Source organism: Bombina bombina, chromosome 5 (assembly GCF_027579735.1).
Source record: "Bombina bombina isolate aBomBom1 chromosome 5, aBomBom1.pri, whole genome shotgun sequence".
Classification (NCBI taxonomy): Eukaryota; Metazoa; Chordata; class Amphibia; order Anura; family Bombinatoridae; genus Bombina; species Bombina bombina.
In genome coordinates this window covers 662,629,026-662,644,206 of record NC_069503.1, presented here as the reverse complement: position 1 = coordinate 662,644,206, position 15,181 = coordinate 662,629,026, and positions in this window count along the sequence as shown.

Sequence of the window (15,181 nt, the reverse complement as noted above, 5' to 3'; positions counted from 1 at the left end):
CACAAAAGAGAGTGTAATTTATGCTTTGAGGTGCAAATGTAATCTGAGATACGTAGGCATGATGAGCAGAAAACTAAAGACAAGAGTACAAGAACACATTAGAAATATCAGAAATGCTCAAAAGGATAGTGAAGATGGGAAAGCCATCACTACAGTTGCTTCACACTTCCTACGTTATCACCAGGCTAATCCCTCTGGACTCAAATGTGTGGGACTTGAAAAAATATCCTTGGGTATCAGAGGAGGTAACTTAGAGCAAGCATTGCTCAGAGCGGAATGCAAATGGATTTACAGATTGAATATTGTATATCCATTTGGCCTGAATGAACAAAACAATTTCTATTGCTATCTATGAGAAAACAAGATATTGCTATCTATAAGAAACCAAGATACAGACATGACAGTACGTTCATAAGAAACGTTACTGGATATAAGGAAAACATATAAATCACTTTTAGTTCATTTTTTTATGAACCCAGATATAGATTACTTGAAACAATCACTCTTGGGTATTTAAATTGGGCATGAAATCATGAATTTAACATGTTTATTTGGTACTAAGGTTCAATTGATATTTTCACGCTTATATAAAAAATAAAAAAATAAAAAAAATTAATAAAAAGTTCTTTAGAAACAATCGTTTCTATTTAATCACAAACACTATAATTCTCATTATACAACTGTCTTCAACAACAACAATATTAATAAAATTAATATATACAATATTACTCAATATGCACCTTAATCATATCTCTGAAATCTTTTTGTAATCTCAACAAATACAATCCATTCACTTATTCACAGAAGTTATTCACATTCCACCTTGCTTTTTAATTTAATTTTATTTAATTTACATATCATCTAGCACTAGCACAGTATTTCCCACACGTTGACAGTTGAGTACCTTATACCTCCAACAGGGGTCCTTTTCTTTCCCCTTCTACTCACTTGTAATTTTTGATATATTATTGAAGTGGCCAACTTTCAGGCTATCCAATGACATGTTTTTGTACACACACCACATATCTTAGATGATTTATACCCCTCACAGTTTGCCAGTTTAATCAACTACACACACTACACAATAACTTTACTCACATTTTATGTTATCATTTCATACACACACTTTTCTCACATTTATATAGTTTCACATTTTTTTCATACTCACAAAAATAAACACAATCTTGTTAACAAATTTTAAAAAAAACTAAATTTCTTATTTGTGATAAATTTATGTGACAATGTTTGCTTTATTTAGACAACAAACACCATTTAATTTCCAATCTGAATTTATTTAATTTTTTATTTAAGTCAAATTACATATTTTTGCTATTTTATTACATGTTTGCCCATAAATAGACCTTTCAATAATGAGCTTAAAGAAAATTAATATATCTGAATGGTGTTCATAGAACTAATATATACATTTTTGATAGTAAAAGTCATAATGTGGCCTAATACATTACAATAATATTGAGACACTCGGTTTCTGAAAAGGCACAGCAATGATTGGGCACATATATATATAAACAACAGTTACAATAACAACGCAGCATAAAGGAACCAATCAGATTACAAGACACATCCCAGCTAATGGCCAATCATTATACATTTCCCTTTATATAAATGGTGATAATGAGCGGCGGCTCTGCCTTTGATAAAGCACAGTTTATGTTCGAAACATGTTAGGGAGTCTGTGTTGGAGGACTTGGGATCCTCATTTTTAAAAAATAAGTGTTTTCTATCCTTAATTATTTAACTCAAATTAGAGACTTCTTTTCATCATTGGGTAGCATATTTGCAGCCATATATTGCTATCATAGTGTTGGGTAACTATTCCATATTTTATATCGCTATCATAGCCAAAGTCTTAGGGTAGTAATTTATAAGCTTACGCAGCATATGTCGGCAATTCTAAAAGACACTATGCAGTATTAATACCAGTGACTACCAATGTATAAATTATAAACCTAATATTGGATAACATTGTGTTGCCTTATATCGTAACATCGTGTTGCTCAGTTATTTAATTTTCTACATCGCAAAATAACAATTCTGCTCAATACTGAGTAACATTTTGTTGATTTACATTATAACTTGGAGTGGTTTAGCAATCTAATGCTCTATACTGTTACCATATTAGTGCTGCTTAATACTGGGTGGTAATTCAATCCCCTACATCGTAACCATAACAATGCTGTTTAATACTGAGTAACATTTTTGTTGCTTTACATTATAACATTACGTTGTTGTAGCAAGCTAATGCTCTATTCCACAACTATACTAGTGCTGTTTAATATTAGGTGGTAATTCAATTGTTTACATCGCAACCACAACTATGCTGCTTAATAATGAGTAACATTTTGCAACATTTTGTTGCTTTATATTATAACATTGAGCTGTTTAGCAATTTAATGTTCTATATCGTAACCATATTAGTGCTGTTTAATACTGGATGGCAAATCTATTTTATTATTTGCAATATGTAATTATATCTGTGGTTATTAATTTCCAAACAACGTTATATACATTTGATAACAGGCTCGTCTCTATCTGGTCATGGTACTAAGATATGTGGAGCAAGAATTTTATTAGCCACAGAACGACTAATATTAATGGATTAATATTTATGAGCCCAGCTAATAAACAAGCCGTTTGAATTACTACAAAAGACCTTCAAACAGTCAAACACATACAACTATTTAAGAAAATCACCTGTTGGTGTGCCCATACTGTATTATTAACAGCACAACACTAACCTCATAGTATTTCTATTATCAAACCCTAATATATCTTTTATATCTGTGGAAAAACTTTATTTTATGGTCACAGTTGGGGAAGCACCCAATATTGTTAGACCTAGGGCACTTAATATCTTAATAAAGGTGACTAACATTACAACATTATGCACACTTGGTTACTGAAACTATAACCCAGTTTTTTAGTCACGGTTGGGAAAAACCCTATTTTGTTAGATCTAGGGCACTTAATATCCTAATAAAGGTAACTAACGTTACAATATTATACATACTTGATTACTGGAAACTACAACCCAGTTATTTAGCCATGCCAAGGTATCTGTACAACATTTGCTTATAAGGGATAAGTATATACATTTATCTCTATAGCATTATACACTATTCTCTGTATAGAATTTTATTAGCTTATTCCACAACAATAGTTAGACTTATTTACATTATCAGATGTAGTCAATGCTCAAGACATCTCAACAATGATACTCTATTTAAATAGAATTTATGGAGCTTTGTCTCCTAATCACACTGCTATTTCCAACAATAATTATCATTACCTTGTGGCGCAAATTACAATTATTTTTGGAACGTGTGCTATCCCTATTTTTAGCACAATTTCAATATCTACCCATGAAAGACTTACAACACTTATTGTTTTTTACGTTGTTTGTCCCATTTTAACTTACATTAATAAAGTTGTTTTTTTTAAAAAAATTTTTTTAAAAATAATCTTTTATTGAGATTCCTGAGACAAAAAAAGTCAACAAAATAGTATAACAATTACTATACATGAACAAGGTAGGCAGTTACCACTCAGTGGATACACAGTTGACCGCTAAATCACCTATAACAACAAGTGGTAATTGTAAATACTTAGTCATCTATTACTTGAGAATCTCGTTTTATAACATATTAAATAGCATTGAACAGTGGTTAATTCGATGGCTACTCATGAGCCAATTGATATAGGAAATAATACGGCACCTAAAATGATAACCACAAAAATTATACATTTCCAGTGATATATTACAAGACAATCTGTAAATGTTTGACACCTTCATTTCGAGATATTTGGGTGTTTCTCAGGGAGGAGAATAATAAAAGGAATGGAAAAAAATAAGTAATTAATGTCTAAGCCCTCTGTCCATATTTCTTATAATAAGGTATCTTCGTTTGACCAACATCAGCAGGTAAACACCGCTTGGTAGTAGTCAAAAGAAGAGGTGAAGAGAAATAAAGAGGTGTCAGGGTTCTAATGCAGCAATGTTTTATGCATGTAGTAAACAGTATGGGGGGGCATTATGAAGCTAATATAGATGAAATAATATATATTAAAAAAAAAAAATATATAGGCTTGGCAATGGGGATGGGAGGGCGGAGCCAACAAGAACAGAGTAACTATTTCTTAATATGAACATAATCTCGTTTAACAAAACCTATGTGCTTAAATAGAGTGAACATAAAAACATATGCGCACAAAAGTCATCATTGTCACTGACAATTGTTGAGATGAATTATAAGCTGCTATCTCGATGGTACCTGACCCCTCATCACTTACATAGCATATTCCCTAGCTCTTCCCCTTTATGTTGGAGACATTGTGGAGACTGTGGCACTTTATCTCATATTTGGTGGTCTTGTCCGCTATTACAAAACTACTGGCAGGCTATAACTGAATGCATTAACACAACCTTAGGAACATCGATAACACTATCTCCCACCATAGTCCTTTTAAATGACACACCTAAAATCCCATGTATATATCAGAAGAAACTACTGCAATGCATGTTAAATTGTGCCAAACGCTTAATTCCGAGGTATTGGAAGAAACACCAAGTCCCTGATTTCTTAATGTGGGTAAGAGAAATGGATCATGTACTGTCTTTAGAAAAAGTGTATTACACCTATCTAGGCAAACAAGACTTTATTGCTGACATACTATATATTTTGGGAGCAGAGAGAATAGGCACACTTAAACTACAGCTGTAGTGTATACATAGTGTCTGGTACTAACTACACTGTTGAGTGGACAGAAATATGAACTATTGAGGCTGAGTTTTATATTTTTTTTTTTTTAGGTATATCATTAGCAATGTACTTTTTGTATGACATGCTATCTCAGCTACTGTATTTTTCGGTCTGTACCTGATGTTTGTAAACAATCCATGTTGGATTGTCAATGTTGCTTTCCATTTCATGTTATTTTAATTTAAAAAGTAATAAAACTGTTTAATGGCAAAAAAACCCATATGTGCACATGCTAAAATAACAAGTAATATTAGGCTATTTTTAAATCAACTTAAGAAGCCTAGTTACTTTTAACTAAGTTAGCAATGTAGATTTTTATAGTAAATGAAGTGGTAATTGACTCAACCATTAAATAATAAAGACAGAATGCTTGGGAACTAACATAGCCGATAAGCTATTGTACAGATAAATGCATCCAAGTTGTGAAATAATACAGGGTCAAATTCAATACTATCTAAGAAGATTACAATATTATTGGAACCAGTAGCTCCATATATATACTCAATTTTAGAGATACACATGTAGACAAATTAGAATATAGTATAACTAAAATGTAGTTGCACAGTTAGAAGACATATCTCTCACTCAGTCGGATAATGCATGAAAAAGTAGGGTACGGTAGATGGTGTACAACAAATAAGATAGCATCCAGGAGAGGAGGCATATGATATGAATTACAGGGTGGGTTAATCTAATTGTTTTACCTAAATACATTAATATACTTTACAATATGACCCACCCTAGGATAGCGATCCCCAACCAGTGGTAGACAAGTTATCTAGCTATATTTAAGTGCAGTGTACTGGCCTACAGTAGGTTAACTTGTATGTAGATGGTCCCTTTACTGTAATAGCATGTAACAAGTCCCACCATGACTAAAGAGGGTGCGTAAGGTAAGCAGAACTTCTGTATGGTTATAGTTGGGGTTTCTAATCCCGTATAACTACTAAGCTATAGTGAATCCCTTACTTAAGTGTACTGTGCTAAGTCTACCTCCTTCAGCCTTAAAGACAAATTGTCTCGCTGTCTCGGCCGCTGACAGCGCCTACATAAACAACTATTGACTGTGAGGGGTTAAGAGGGTCACTGTGGGACCTAGGCCATAAAAACATTGGGACCTAGATGAGTATGTGTATATGTCAAGTTGAGGAAATCTGCATTACAGCCTTAAAAGAGAGAATCATATGTGTCTATATAGCTAGTGATCGTATAGCGAAAGGGGAGCACACTTATGAAGATATCCTCCCATATCACATACATGAACATACTAATTTCCTAAAGCTGTGTGAGATATAAAAATATGTGGGAACTGTGTATGAAATGTAACAAGTTCTTACATCAAAACAATGACATAATCATTCAAAAAGGGGGGCTTAAATGGGCCAAATAAATACATACATGGCTTCTGCCAGAGTTGTTATATTAAGATATCTACGTTTTGGCCCCTAATATGAAGGTCATTTTACAAACCTATGACATTTATGTTACACCCACTATGAGTAAGGGATGTAATTTGTATCTCCCCTCAGGGGATGTTGTTCCCACTGGACACAGACGGGAAAGGGATGTTGGGTATGACCCACCCTGACACACAGAGTGGGAAAGGGTGAGAGGAGATACCTTCCCTAACTTTCTATTTTAGTAGGATTTTTAGTCATGAATGGTATAAAAATAGGGAATTGTATTTAAGCTATCAGAATAAGTATAAGCTCATAACTATGCATATCATACACAACACCTTGAACAATATAGATGTTAATCAATAATATCCCCTAGCTAAGATTATTAACAATAAAACATAAGAACAACTCCTGTAGTGTGACAATATAATAAAACTCAGTCGGAACCAATTTAAAAAGTATATGAAAAGTTCTGTGAGTGATCAGTTGGGTTAGTGACCTAAGTTTTCAAAGGGACATATGGGGGTAATGAACTACTACATACTAGGGGCTCTTAATCTACAAGCTAATGTAGTATTTGGAGACATTAGAACCTGTCCTACGTGGTATGATCATTTCTAATAGTACAACAATAAAAAGGTGAGAGTAAATAGTGAGTTCCTTGTTGGCATGAGTCATATACTCCTAAGTACTTAACTAAATGACAGTTTTAATATATGACAGGAAATTTATTGCTGTCTAGCAATATTATACTGGTTCTATGTTTTTGGGTCTACATGTCTTTAACAACTTAGGTATGTCTATCGAATATTTTCAATGTCCCATTCTCCAGATCGCCTGATCGTCATGCTGGGTATTGGACCTCATAAGGCGTAGATCAAATTATAGCAGTTCACAATAAGAAAAAAAAATTAAAAAAAATGTGGAGATACACAAACCCCCCCAAAAAAAACCGATGTGAGAGTCTGCTATGCTGCCACTCATTAACCCACTCCAGTCCTCAACCCAACAGTCCGTAAAGTGTTCTGTGGAAATTTGCAGCCGAGAACCCCAGGTAAACAAAACATGACTCTGTGTACATCTAGCCATCTAGTGTCTCTCTTCATCCGTGAATCGAGAGCCTGCTTATAGATACAGGGAGTTAGTTCACTAAGTTGTGGAGGGTAACAATCAGCCGGTCTGCCATCCTCTGGTGTGATCAAAGAAGGAGAGCAAGAATGGATGTAGCTCTGTGATGTCTCGGGATTGATAAGTACCTCAACAGAGACTCCCAATGATGGGTCAGTGGGAACTTGAAGGCAGCACTCATGAATATCGCTCCGTGAATTCCCCTCTTTCTCACACTTCTCTGTACTTGGCTGTATTACTGCTACCTCTGTTCTCAGCATCTGACAAAGGTCTTCAAAGCATTGAGACATTTGCCACTCTAGACCCTCCAACAGGTCCTTCACGGCATTATAGTAAGCTTCTCGGATCATAATGAGGCTGAATAGCAAACTGCAACTACAGCCTTTGGTAGACAGTGTGTAGTCTCCGAGTAGCTGTACAAGTATAGAGTAGGGTTTTTATGCCGCTTCTCAATCACAGTATGTACAACTAATCCAGGAATGGTGGGAAGGAGGACATACGCGTTACGCTGTAAACAGGCTATAGCTCTTCTGACATTTAAGCGTATCCCTGAACTGTTTACTGTGGGCTGTGTGTTGCTAGGACTCTATGATATCGGGACTGTCATATAAGGTTATCTCTCTGTGTACTGAGCCCCTTGAGCACCGTGTAGGAGCAGATAAGATGTTAGGTGTTACATCAGATATGTAGGTGCCATAATAAGATTGTTTGGTCTTCACAGTTCGTACCTGTTACAATGATAGTTGCCAGCAAAGGGTTGCAATCGGAGCTCTGACTTGGTCGTAAATGTGCCGCAGACTGTGTGTCAAAATAGGTGTCGGCAGCAGAAGTCACTTAGATCCATTCCAGTTTGCTCTGCAGTATGCCGATGTCTTGAGCTGCGTCAGAAATAATGGTCTCACATCTTGAAGGCCTGTAGGTTTGTAGCCGGTCTTTTTGTGATTGATCCAAACAATTATCGGTTTGTCCCATGGCAGATAGCGTTATTCCAGATTAGGCATAAATTGCAATAGTCACTACCGAGATTTATTTAGATGTTTTTTAGATGACTGAATGTGGAGACGAAGGAAACACGTCCACTCAGCATGATAGTTGGCTCCGCCCCCCCCCCAAAGTTTTTTATTTTAACCGCTACTTTTCCCCTTATAGGGAAACTCAATTCTTAGTGTGTTTCCATTTGAAGCAATTTTTCACAGGTTGTAGACCTTTTTCACATTAGTTGGTCTTCACTTTTTGGCCAATATAGAGGTGTTGAGTGCTTCCTTGATTACACATCTTTCTGAAGGTTTACACCTTCTTTAGCACAGTCCTGCCTAGTGCCATTAGTGATATTGAAATAATTTGAGTTGAATCCTACTCCACATACTTTCACTGTTGGGTGAGAATATAGTGCTTGGACTGCAAAGATGTATTGTTGTGGCACATTAAATACTCTAAGAACTTCCCAGAGGAAGTCCCACCTGACCCTGCTTTTTCCGCATCTAGTGACAGGTCTAGGAAAGGGACCCTGCACCTATTAGCCTCATATAGAATCTTCAGTATCTGTCAGGTGTTGTCGGGGCCCTCTCTCCCTGGAACAAAGTCCATCTGATCTTTATGTATAATGTTAGGGATTACTTTGGTTAATCTGCTAGCTAAAATTTTTGAATAAAATGTAACATCTGAATTAATAAGCGATATGGTCCTATAGTTCTGGCATAACTGGGGATCTTTCCCCAGCTTTAGAATTGTTATAACTTCAGCTTCTAGAAATTCGTTTAAAGTGGAGCCTGTTCTGGTCCATTTATTAAATGTCTTTAACAGTAAATAATTAATGATCTCACTAAACGTTTTATAAAATTGTCCCGTAAACCAATCTGGGCCTGGTGCCTTATTGGATTTAATTTATCAGATCCATTTCTTAAGCTCTTCCATAGAAACAGGGTAGCGTAAAAATTCAATCTGTTCATTGTGAATATTTGTGAGTTTTAACCCCTTAACGACCGAGGACGTGCAGGGTATGTCCTCTAAAAAATGTCAGTTAACGACCAAGGACGTACCCTGCACGTCCTCAGTCTGGAAAGCAGCTGGAAGCGATCCTGCTCGCTTCCAGCTGCTTTCCGGTTATTGCAGTGATGCCTCGACATCGAGGCATCCTGCAATAACACTTTCTGGCCATCCAATGCAGAGAGAGCCACTCTGTGGCCCTCTCTGCACCGGACATCGATGGCCGGTATCGTTGGTGGGTGGGAGCCGACTTGGGAGGCGGGTGTTAGGCCATCGGTGAGATCTGGAAGGTGGAGGGGGGCGGGATCGGGGGCGGAGCCTTCGGGGGCGCGCACGGGCGCGCACGCGTGCACGGTGGGTGGCGGGCGGGCGCGTGCACGGGGCGGGAGCGGGTGGGAACCGCTACACTACAGAAAAAAAGTTAGGAGTAAAGTGAAATTAAAAAATGAAATAAACATTTTTTTTAAAAAAGCATTTAAGCGATCTGGAAGGGGTGGGGGGTTGGTATTGGGGGGGGGGGAAGCTACACTACAGAAAAGGGAATTTTTTTTAATAAATAAACATATTTTCACTAAAATGGGTACTGGCAGACAGCTGCCAGTACCCAAGATGGCGCACATTAAGTCAGAGGGGGAGGGTTAGAGAGCTGTTGGGTGGGGGATCAGTGAGGTTGGGGGCTAAGGGGGATCCTACACAGAAGCATATGTAAATATGCTAAAACAAAATGCACAAAAAATGCCCAAATTTTCCTTTTATTTTAGTACTGGCAGAGTTTCTGCCAGTACTTAAGATGGCGGGAACATTTGTGGGGTAGGGGAGGGAAGAGAGATGTTTGGGAGGGATCAGGGGGTCTGATGTTTCAGGTGGGAGGCTGATCTCTACACTAAAGCTAAAATTAACCCTGCAAGCTCCCTACAAGCTACCTAATTAACCCCTTCACTGCTAGCCATAATACACGTGTGATGCGCAACGCCATTTAGCAGCATTCTAATTACCAAAAAGCAACGCCAAAGTCATATATGTTTGCTATTTCTGAACAAAGGGGATCCCAGAGAAGCATTTACAACCATTTGTGCCATAATTGCACAAGCTGTTTGTAAATGATTTCAGTGACAAACCTAAAATTGTGAAAAATTTAATGTTTTTTTTAATTTGATCGCATTTGGCGGTGAAATGGTGGCATGAAATATACCAAAATGGGCCTAGATCAATACTTGGGGTTGTCTACTATACTACACTAAAGCTAAAAATACCCCAAAAAGCTCCTTACATGCTCCCTAATTAACCCCTTCACTGCTGGGCATAATACACGTGTGGTGCGCAGTGGCATTTAGCGGCCTTCTAATTACCAAAAAGCAATGCCAAAGCCATATATGTCTGCTATTTCTGAACAAAGGGGATCCCAGAGAAGAATTTACAACCATTTATGCCATAATTGCACAAGCAGTTTGTAAATAATTTCAGTGAGAAACTGAAAGTTTGTGAAAAAATTTGTGAAAAAGTGAATGATTTTTTGTATTTGATCGCATTTGGCGGTGAAATGGTGGCATGAAATATACCAAAATGGGCCTAGATCAATACTTTGGGATGTCTTCTAAAAAAAAATATATACATGTCAATGGATATTGAGGGATTCCTGAAAGATATCAGTGTCCCAATGTAACTAGCGCTAATTTTGAAAAAAAAATGGTTTGAAAATAGCAAAGTGCTACTTGTATTTATGGCCCTATAAGTTACAAAAAAAGCAAAGAAGATGTAAACATTGGGTATTTCTAAACTCAGGACAAAATTTAGAAACTATTTAGCATGGGTGTTTTTTGGTGGTTGTAGATATGTAACAGATTTTGGGGTTCAAAGTTAGAAAAAGTGTGTTTTTTTCCATTTTTCCTCATATTTTATAAATTTTTTATAGTAAATGATAAGATATGATGAAAATAATAGTATTTTTAGAAAGTCCATTTAATGGCGAGAAAAACGGTATATAATATGTGTGGGTACAGTAAATGAGTAAGAGGAAAATTTCAGCTAAACACAAACACTGCAGAAATGTAAAAATAGCCTTGGTCCCAAACGGACAGAAAATGGAAAAGTGCTCTGGTCACTAAGGGGTTAATGAAGAGAGGTAGGAGCATGAAACTGAAGGTTTAGTCTTATGGGAATCTAGATTTTATATAGAAGAGTAGTATAGATTAAATGCCTCCCCAATATCTGTAGGAGCCATGACAACATGGTTATTTGTCTTAATTGAGGTTATACGCATTTGGGCTAGTCTATGTTTAAGTTTGGAAGTGAGAAGAGCATTAGCCTTATTATTGTGGGAGTAGAACACTTGTCTTAGTTTAGTTAACATTCTTTAGGGTTTGAGTAGTTCAAGGCGTCGTATGTCTGCTCTGATCTTTTCCAGTTAGGAAGTCCCTGCGCATGTGGGGTTTGTCTTTTGCAGAGCTGAAACAGCTCTATGTAGGCAGGTTAATTAAGCTAGTGATTTCCTTCTTTCTTGCAAGCTAAAGCAATCTGCTTCATCACAGTCCCCTAGTAAAGGCCTTAAGAGAAGCCCATACATATTGTAGAGAAGTGTGACCTGTGTCATTGAAAGCAAAAAATTCCTTGATTAGGTCTTTAAATTTTTGTAGCATGGTGTGGTCTCTAATGAACCAGTCATCATATCTCCATTTTGGTTTACTCTTATCTCTAGATGGTCCAAAAGAAACCAGTACCAGGTCATGATCAGACCAAGCTGTTAGTATAATAGATGCCCTATGCACTGTCTAAAACCCATGAGTCAGTAAAGAAGTAATCTAGTCTAGAAAAAGACTTATGTGGGTTGGAATAAAATGTAAAGTCCCTATCCTCTTGGTGCATGGCTCTTCAGGCATCATATAATCCATACTGTGACATAAGTGATCTAAAATGCTTAGGCAAGGGAACTGGTGGAGCGATCTTGAGTATATTTTTTTAAGTCTCCACCCAACACTAGGGTACCTTGTTTTATTTCTGCAACCAGCATTAGGTTTCTCCTCAAAAAGGGAATTTGGTGAGTTTTGGGCACGTATATATTCGCTAGAGTATAGATGCAATTATTAAGCCTACATATAGCTATGACATATCTGGCTTCAGGGTCTCATTCTACGTGAAGGGTTTCTACATCAACATTATCTTTAATGAAGATGGCTACACCTCACGATTTATTGGTAAATGAGGATTTATATATAGTTGAGAAGTGTTTGAGCGAGAAATTGGAATCCGTCGTCCAGTTTTTTACAGGTAAAAGAGCTGATTACATTGGGGCAATGCCCCGCAAAACGCCCTTTTAAGGGCTGTTTGTAATTTAGTGTAGGGTAGGGCTTTTTTTTATTTTGGGGGGCTTTTTTATTTTGTTAGGGGGATTAGATTAGGTGTAATTAGTTTAAAAATTTTGTCATTTGTTTATTATTTTCTGTAATTTAGTGTTTGTTTGTTTTTGTACTTTAGATAATTTTATTTAATTGTATTTAATTGTATTTAGTTTAGGGAATTAATTTAATTATAGTGTAGTGTTAGGTGTAATTGTAACTTAGGTAAGGTTTTATTTTACAGGTATATTTGTATTTATTTTAACTGGGAAGTTATTAAATAGTTAATAACTATGTAATAACTATTGTACCTAGTTAAAATAAATACAAACTTGCCTGTAAAATAAAAATAAACCCTAAGTCGGACCGCTCAGTCAGCTCTTTAGCTTTTGCTTTTAGATCACTAATGTTTCAGTATGGTCTATATGACATATGGCGGGCTATGCATATAGCGGAAAGAGATTATACATTCTATTCAAACTCACACAAAATGTTTTCAAGGATTGACTATCTATTTGTTGAGGCTTGGACATTGAACGAGATCCACAACTCAAGGATAGAGTTAATACCTTGGTCTGATCATGATCCCGCAATAGTTACCTTCTCACCCCCCCAGCCTTGTCCAAGTAGTAAATGGAAATATGCTGAATTGTTGTTAACAAATCCTAAGACACTTCAAGAAACTATAAAAGAATCGCATGAGTTTTTACAGTTCAATGATAAAGGGCAGACTGAAGTGCAATATGTATGGGCTTCACTGAAAGCATATATTAGAGGCTCATTAATTAAAAAGTCAACTCTTTATAAGAAAGAAACGAGTAAGTCTTTGGCAGAATTAACTTTCTCCTACAGAACTCAGTCTAATCTATTAAAATTAAACCCGACACTCCAGGGTGCCAAAAACTTGGAGGCAGTAAAAGCAGAACTTAACAAACTTGAACTTAAGAAAGTTCAAAAGACCCTTATCAAATTTAAACAAAAATTCTATTATCATAGTAATAAGGCTAATACTCTGTTAGCAACTAAGCTTAGACTTCGACAGGCCCAACATATCATTCCCTTGATCCTCTATAATGGTAAAATGGCTATTTCCCCTAAAGATATAGGTGAATCATTTAGATCTTAATATGCCAGCCTCTACAGTCTAAACAAAGAGACCCCCCACTAGTGTTTCTTCTGTTGAGGAAATGCAAAAAAAATGTAAGATGCCTAAACCTCCCCGTGCTAGAGGAGGAATCAATACATCAGCTGGGTAACCCAATCACTGTAATGGAGCTGAAAAATGATATCTCGCAATTGAAAAGAGACAAAGCTCCGGGTCCAGATGGATACACGAGACAGTTCTATAAAACGTTTGGCGAGCTCTTATGTCCCATACTCCTTAAAACTTTTAATGCTTTTATGACCACTGGAACTTGTCTCGGGGAATTTTTAGAAGCAGATATCATAACTATTCTGAAACCAGGTAAAGACTCTCAGTTATGTCAGAATTATAGGCCTATTTCACTAATTAATACGGATATTAAATTATACTCTAAAATATTGGCCAATCGGCTTTCGGTAGTCCTAAACAAGATTATACACGCCAACCAAGTTGGGTTCATCCCGGGTAGAGAGGGACCTGACAACACGCATAGACTCTCCTCTATTTTATATTAAGCTAAGAGAAGGAAAGTGCCTTTCCTGGCCATGTCTCTTGATGCGGAGAAGGCATTTGACAGGGTCAGGTGGGATTATTTATGGGAGGTCTTGAGGGTGTTTGGAATTCCTCATCAATTTATTAGAGTCACTCAGGCCTTATACTCAAATCCAACATCCAGGGATAGCGGGATTGGATTCAAATCAACCTCCTTTGATATTTTAAATGGTACTAGGCAGGGTTGTCCCCTATCCCCACTACTATTCGCATTGTCCATAGAACCTATAGCTCAATTGATCAGAATAAATGTGGATATTCTGGGTATGGAATTTAGTGGCTTGCAACATAAAATTGTCCTATTCGCGGATGACATCACGTTATTACTCACATCGCCTACAAGCTCTATGTCAGCGTTTTTTAAGAATATAGAGCAGCTTGCACGGTGCAGTTTCTACAAGTTAAATTACACAAAAACAGAAGTTTTACACATAAATATTCCACTGACAGAACTAGAGTATCTACAAAAATTTTACCCTTTCCAGTGGTCATCTATTTCTATTAAACATTTGGGCATTCATTTAAGTTAAAATGTCACTCCTCCCAAAACTCACGTATCTTTTCCGGTGCGTGCCTTTGTCTGTCCCTAGACCAATACTGAATTAGTTTCAAAGTCTCATTACCAAGTACATTTGGTCGGAGGGGGGACCTAGAGTAGCTACCTCTGTGATTCAACAGCCTATTCACAGGGGGGGTTTGGCATATCCGACTATCCTGCTGTACCATGACGCTGCTCGGTTATCCCATCTTATAGGATGGAGTTTTAAAGAGACTTTATATAGATGGCAAGAAATCAAACAATCATTTCTACCTAAAGGTCTATTGCTTTCAGACTTGCCCTGGATCCCGATAAATATG